Raw genomic sequence first — 7,612 nt, forward strand, 5'->3', positions numbered from 1 at the left:
TAGCACGATTATTAACATATGACTTTTTGTATATTGTTTAATGTTTTTTTCTCGTTATGGTAAATTGTGGTTTAATGTAAAACCAGGTTACCAAATAATAAAACAGGCCAAATATTGAGTCGAGTTACATCATTAAACTTAATTAAACATTAAACTATTCTTCTATATAAATAAACAAACGTACATAATTCAACCTACATAAAACAAACGATAGATCTAAAATCAAAACACAACATAATTAAACATTAGACAGCCTACTTTCTCCCCCAATTGTGGTAGTCCCATGACTCGTCAGAGTCACTAACATAGTAAAGGGGGTCAGGTTCAGACTTGTAACCATCTGGTTCTGGTTTTGGAGGTGGAGGATAGTGTAATGGTGGTTCGTATTCCGCCCCGGGGTCTATTTCGTACCATTCCGTCCAATCAGATACTATTTGTGTGGGTCGTAAAGTAGGAGGATGTGGAGGTGGAGGGTGGTCGTCTTCATGTGGGTTCCTGTGTACTTGTGGCTGATTGTTAACCCCACCATTCGGTTCAACTTGTACGATTCCAGTTTCTACTTACTGGTTAGCCAGGTCAACCACATTGTTAATAGGGTTTAGTGCGAAAAACCTTTTGTTTTCAATAACATCCTCTGGAGGTGTACTTGGGGCGGGATACATGTTTTGTATATGTTTTTGTGGTTTGGTAGAGTAAAAGGATGTTGGTGTGAGTTTGGTTGATGACACCTATTATTTTACAGACATTTCTACAAACACTTTTGATTGAAGTCCCCCTTTGTACCCTACCCCATTTATTTAATTTAATTTATTATACTTGGAAGATCTTTTTTATATTTTCTTGTACTTTCTTGTCTTGTCATACTTCTCCCACTATATTATGTTTACCTTTTCTTCTATAAACACAATTTTAAGACTCACCTTTAATGCTATCCACCTTCATTCACCCACTCTTCCTTTATTGAGATGGATGTCCCAACCGGCTACAATGATGATATCACATTAACTACTCCAAGCAGTCAAGTTTTTAGCATAGCTTTTGATCAGTCTACTTCAAATAATTTCCTGAACCACTTAGCTAGTCCCACCAGTCAAGGTAGTGTTTCATTAAGTCATATTAATGTTTTAAGTCTAGTTTGTAGTACGCTAATCCAGGGACCTCTAATTCATTTGTTTTTATAAAAGTATTTGTTTTAAGGCTTCCAGGTGGTTTTCCATTTGTTTTAATGTTTTTATTCCCATCCTTTTATAACTTAAAATCCTTTATTTTTGAAGCATTATTTTTTCATATGTCTACTATATTTAAATGATTTTTTTATTTTTTTTAGAGAATGTCTTTGGCAACCAAACATCCTTAGGCCAAAATGATGTTGTATCTCCTGTTTCCATAGAATCAACAATTCTTCAAGAAGAGGATGCCTATTATGTTTATTATTCTCCTAATGGTTCTATGTTTTGGCGTCCAAAGATTGATAACAATTTAAAACCTGTTGAAGGCACTATTTTTAAATCATGGGAAGATGTTGTTACTATGTATTATAAGTACGCTGAAGAATCTGGTTTTTCGGCCCGTAAAGGCCAGACTAAGAAATGGAAAGGGGTCGTCACACACAAGTATTTGAGGTGTAATAAGTACGGTACCCCCAAACCAAACATTCTTTTGATTCCTTGTCTGAACCGTCAATGTATGTCAGGCAGAAGACATTTAGCGTAACTGATTGCAAGGCTCACATAGGTGTTTCATTTTGTCGTGAAACTTGTAACTTTATTTTTTCTAAGTTTGTAGAAGATCACAATCACTGTCTTGTTGACACTTGTAACCGTGACTTGACTAAGATATCTAGAAAGCTTTCGTTCTCAACCAAAAAATTTATCCACTAGATGAGCTTAAATAGAGTTGGTCCTACTGTTGCTCATCGTTTACTTGTCTCAATAAAGGGTGGTCATCATAACGTTAGAGGTACACCTATTGATTTCAAGAAATTTTATAATGGAATGAGGATTTTCATAGGTGACAGGGATTCACAGTTAGTTATTGACCGGTTGAAAGATCGTTATGAATGTTGCCCCGAATTCTTTTTTGATTTTACAGTTGAAAATGACAAGTTAAGATCTATCTTTTGGGCTGATGAGATATCCAAATTGAATTATAAAACCTTTGGTCACGTTTTGGCTTTTGATGCCACCTATCAGACTAATAGGTTAGTCATTTTGATTTCAGTTTTTGTTTTTTCACTTGTCTTATGTATCTTTATCAATAAAACATATGTTTTAATTGTTTTTTCACTTTACTTTTCCAGGTACAAAATGATATTTGTTCCTTTTACTGGCATTGATCACCACAAAAAATGTGTTACTTTTGGAGCGGCCTTGATCAGTAGTGAGACTATCGACTCTTACAAATGGTTGCTTCAATCCTTTCTTAATTGTCATGGCCAACAACCCAAGCTAGTTTTAAGTGATCAGGATCCTTCTATACGGCAAGCATTAGTCCTGGTATTTTCTGAGTCACGTCATAGGCTTTGCATGTGGCACATAATGAAGAAATTGTCGGCCAAGGTATTTTCTGAGTCACGTCATAGGCTTTGCATCTGTGTTTTGTTTTGTTGATATGTTTCTGTTTCTTTTTACATTAGGTATCTGGTGATATTATTGAGAATACTAATGTTCGTTCTAGAATACATCGTTTGGTTTGGAATATGTTTATCACCCCTGATACATTTGAGTCCAGATGGCACTATCTTATTGAGAAGTTTGGTTTACAAGACAACGAGTGGTTGAATGATATGTTTGAGATCCGTGATCGTTGGATTCCTACTTATTTTCGAGAGATCCCTTTTTGTTGTTTGATGAAGACTACATCTCGTTGTGAAAGCTCTAATGCAGCATTTAAAGTCAACTCAACTAGCGCTAACACTCTTGTCCAATTTATGCTATGTATGGAGTCTAGACTAGACAGTCAACGTTACTCTCAAAGAATTTGTGAGTATAAGAATTCATCTGTTTCATTTAAAAGTACTACTGGTGAAGAAATAGAGAGACATGCATTTGAGTTGTACACTCAAGCCATCTTTAATGAAGTTAGAAAGGAGATAATGAAAGGGAAGTATTGTTGTTATGTTACACATACTGAATCCGTTGATGATCATGTTTTATATTCCGTGACTCACTTGGACAAAAGGAAGGACATAACCAACATTTTTCTGGTACGTTAACGATCAAGTTTGGTCACTTTAACATAGTTTTTGTTTTAAACATATGTTATACGTTTACCTAAAAACATATGTTATAAGTGAATTCTACGTTAACATATGTTATAGTCATACATTTTATGTCTATCGTACAGGTTAACTTTGATCCTGCTGACAACTCGGCCTCTTGTTCTTGTATGGGATTCACTCGTATTGGTTTTTTATGCCGTCATGTGTTTTGTGTTTATAGAATTAAAAAAGTTGACAAGATCCCGTTGAAGTATGTAAGTGATAGGTGGAAACGGGATGTTCTACCTAGAAGTGTTTCCTCAATTTCAAATCGTTTTACTGTGGATTCCAATCCTCAAAGTGTTTTACGTTTTGAGGTTTTGGGGATGGTAAGTCAGTGTGTTGACATGTTGAGGGTTGACTCTGAAGGTCTAAACTCCTTTGCTATGAAGATAAAAGAGTTAAAGTCCTTGTTCTTTGAAAAAAGTTTTCGAAATGCGGATGCCGTAGATGATAACGAATATGTTTTTGAAGAAATTATTGGGAATGTCAACGAAGGTGATGATTTTATTGAGAATCCGGATGCTGTTCGCACAAAAGGATGTGGCAAGGTTCGTTGAGTGATAGGTGACTCGGAAAAAATTGTCGAGAAGGCAGGTAAAGTCGCAAGTTTATGTCGTACTTGTGGTGAGTATGTTCATCATGATTCTCGTAATTGTCCTTTAAATCCCAAGAACAAGAAGAAAAAGTCTTTGGAAGATCCACAAAGTAGCGACAATGTTTAGGTAGTTCATGGTGGGGTTAATAAAAAATTATCATAGGAAGGCGTGGTTAGTTTTTGATTCTTATTTTGTTATAATCTTTTAGCATGCTCTTTCCTAATTACTAACTAAGGATCATGTATGACATTTGCAAGTTTGTTTAATGGTTATCCCATTTTATTTTTATTTTTTTTTTGCAACGTCCTTTTTTTTTACCTTTTCTTTTTTAATAAATTTCTTAAAAAAATGAAGGACATAACCAACATTTGAGACTTAACAACCATTTGCCCTTTGGACTTACATTTACTATCATATTTATTAACACATCAAATCTTTATCTAACCTCCCTCACCTTTTTTCATTATATAAAGGATAAGGAGATAGTTAAACTCTTGTTTTCTTCAACATCCCTTTTTACAATTTTTATCATGTCTGCACCTCGACGTAGATTAGTTCCTCTTTCTATGATTAAAATAGAGTCATCTTCCAGAATGCACTATAAACCTGTGGTCAAAAGAGAGAACCTACCTTCCTTCAAAATTAACTCAAATTTCGTTGAACCTAAAGTTGAAGATTTTAAGTACAAAACCCCGAAGGTTGAAAGGCCCAAAGTTGAGGAAAGTTGCATAAGAAATTCAAGTCCCTACGGTCAACATCATGATGAAGAATGGATGTTTTACTATAATTTTGATAATCCCCTCCCTAACATCACCACTCTTTTTCCATACCCAACTCCATCTTTTGACTTCTGTAACTGTTGCAAACGTTTCTTCTTTGTTCGTTAGTTTTGTGACCCCCTCAGTTTAGACGTTCACTTTCTGAAAGTATGTACTCTTTGTTATGTTGTTTAAGGGATGTTTTTAGTTTTTTATGTTAAATGTAACTGGGAACGGGTTCCCATGTTATATCTACCACCCTTAAATGTATTAGGTGGTTTTTTAAGTGTTTTCCCAATGTATGTGTACTATGGTTAGATTTTATTTTCTTTTTTTAAATGTACTAGTTCAACGAAAGTTGGGTTTGGTTGCTACTTATTTTTACTATATTGGGAATTGTGTCAAGGACCATAGTTCACGTGATAGCTGTTTCCCCTCCTGTCCTCCCATAGTTTCACGTGACAGCTGTACTAGTTCAAGGACCCATTAATTGTTCTACAACTTCCCCCACCTACCATATTCTCTCTTGCATTTATTTTTTTGTTATTTTAACATTTTTTATCTCCACCCACTCAGTTGTTGTTAAATACCCATCCAACACTCACCAAGTCATTCCACATGGCTGCCTTGAAAAACCACATTCATAAAATCAGTCTCATCAGTATGTATGTCTGCTACTGCCATAAGATTGCCACCTTACGTACGTCTTGGACCGATTTGAATCCAGGATGCCGTTTTTATTCATGTCCTCATATGGTATACAATTCTGTTAAATACACTATATTTTTGTAATTTTCATTTTCCTTTTTTGTTTTTCTAAAATGCAGGAGAACAAGTGTGGTTATTTTGTTTGGCTAGATCAGCCTATGTGTGACCGTTCTAAGCAAATCATTCCTGGGTTGTTGAAATCAAAGAACAAGCTTGAAGATGATGTTAAAGTTTTGCGACGTCAAAAACGCGTTAGGGACATTCTTATTGTCGTGTTAACTTTTTTTTTTGTTGTTTTTGGTTCTCTTATTTTTTATATAGTTTTTTTAGTTTGGTTGGGACCCTAGTTTGGTTTGGTTACTTAGATAGTACTTTTTGGTTCTCAAGTATTAAAGTGTATTGTACATGCTTTTAGTTGTCATTCCTAATTGTCTTGGCGTACTTAACTAGCTTTATCTTTCGCTGATATGCCTTATCAGGGACCTGTCTTATCATCCTACATAGTATATATTACGAGGTAAATGTGACCCTACCAAGATCAGCCTATGTGCACTAGGTTGAAAACAATATGATCTAACTTATAAAAGTACAACATAGTACAATATGCTTTAAAAAAACATTTTTTCTTTTTTATGCTTTAAAAAAACATTTTATCTTTTTTAACATCAGGTGTACTTTTTGTAGCCCTTGTATACGAGGACGAACACATGTAGCAGCATTTATAAAAAGAATTTCGTATTACTAAAGAAATGTTAGTAGTTGTTACAATAAATTATTCTTTAATTTCACTTAGCACAAAAACGTTCTTTTGATTTTAAATATGTTTTCGAAACTTTCTTCTACAACTTTCTTCTAGCTATATGCTTTTAAATATGTTTTCGAAATTCAAGCTATATGCTTTTTAGATTATTTTTTCCCATTCACCACCCCACCATGCCATGTTAGGAGAAATTGTTAACATGTGTTTTGTAACAATAGTTCAATTTCGGTAACATGGACAACATATGTTAGGTTGGGATTGAGAACATATGTTTTATGATATCTTAAAACCTATGTTAACGTTGATATCACACAACCCAATGGGTTACAATATGTTATGTAAAAAGGCTTCACATATTGTATATAACAAATCGTATGGTCATTATCCCGAAATATTGTCAAACTAGTATACCTCGTCAAACTAACACATATTATTTTTTTTTCCGAATGTTCTCCAAATAGTCACGTGCTTAAGAAATTATGTGTACTCTCCCCCCCCCCCCCTCCTGCATTTATTGGTTCTATAGATGGTCCCCCGACTTATACCTTTTTAACTATTAGTTTTCCTGTTCCACGTGTACAATCAACTACAGTACAACTACACAGGTGTCACATCTATTACTTTTATACTGTCCCACGTAAACAATAAATGGTCCCCCGACTTATACCTTTTTAACTGGGTTACCCGGTTACCCACGTATTATACTAAAAGGCTTAACATATTTTAATGTTTTTTTAACAACCAAAAAAAGGCTTTTGGTAATGATGACAAATAAAGGCTTTCTGTAATGATGCCATCTCTTTTTGGCGTAACCTATGGGAACCATTTCTTCTTGATAAATAAACATACTAGATATGTAACAACATTTTTTGAGTAACCAAAATCGTTTAGTCAACCTACCGTACCTTTTGGCTAATCCTCACGTGTTCAACTAACACACTACAGTTGGCTACTTAAGATATTATCTTTTCCCTACGTTGGACAGCTGTTGTTTCATTTTCCACGTGATAAACCCACTACTGTTGGCTACTTAAGACATTATCTTTTAAGAATCTTTTGTACCTTTATACTTTTGTACTTTCTACTGTAGGCTACTTTTAAATATTATCTTCCTTGGAATTCCCTACATAGAGCCACCTAATCTCTCTATTTTCAAAAACTGTTTTTGTCCACAAATTAACATAATAATTTAAGGTCCCACAATTACTAGCTGACACCGTCATATTATAAAACCCAAATATAAGGGCCCGCAACATACTTTTTGTCCCACAACAAAAACAAAAGTCCCATAGGTAACTTCTTTGCCCCAACACACTACCCCCAGTTAAATCATGTTCAGATGTCACCTTACCCTACCCCATACATAATTAAAGTTTTACAAAACAAAAACTACATGTTTAATCAAAAGCATACTGAATTCGTGGGATCTTTTCACTTACCTCCTACCTCTATCAGAACTTCTTTCTTTAGAGTGTTTAAGCAAGACAAAAGTATTTTTGATAATATCTTTTTCCTTAAACTTTTAAGC

General features: G+C 34.5%; 1 pseudogene; it reads left to right on the forward strand.

Moving 5' to 3' along the window:
• The first annotated feature begins 1,530 nt into the window (after positions 1–1,530).
• On the forward strand, positions 1,531–3,819 carry LOC143558488 (protein FAR1-RELATED SEQUENCE 5-like; annotated as a pseudogene).
• The last annotated feature ends 3,793 nt before the right edge of the window (positions 3,820–7,612 follow it).

This window comes from Bidens hawaiensis, unplaced genomic scaffold (assembly GCF_021521415.1).
Source record: "Bidens hawaiensis isolate Kalapana, Puna unplaced genomic scaffold, B.hawaiensis_p1.1 tig00019545_1, whole genome shotgun sequence".
Taxonomy (NCBI): Eukaryota; Viridiplantae; Streptophyta; class Magnoliopsida; order Asterales; family Asteraceae; genus Bidens; species Bidens hawaiensis.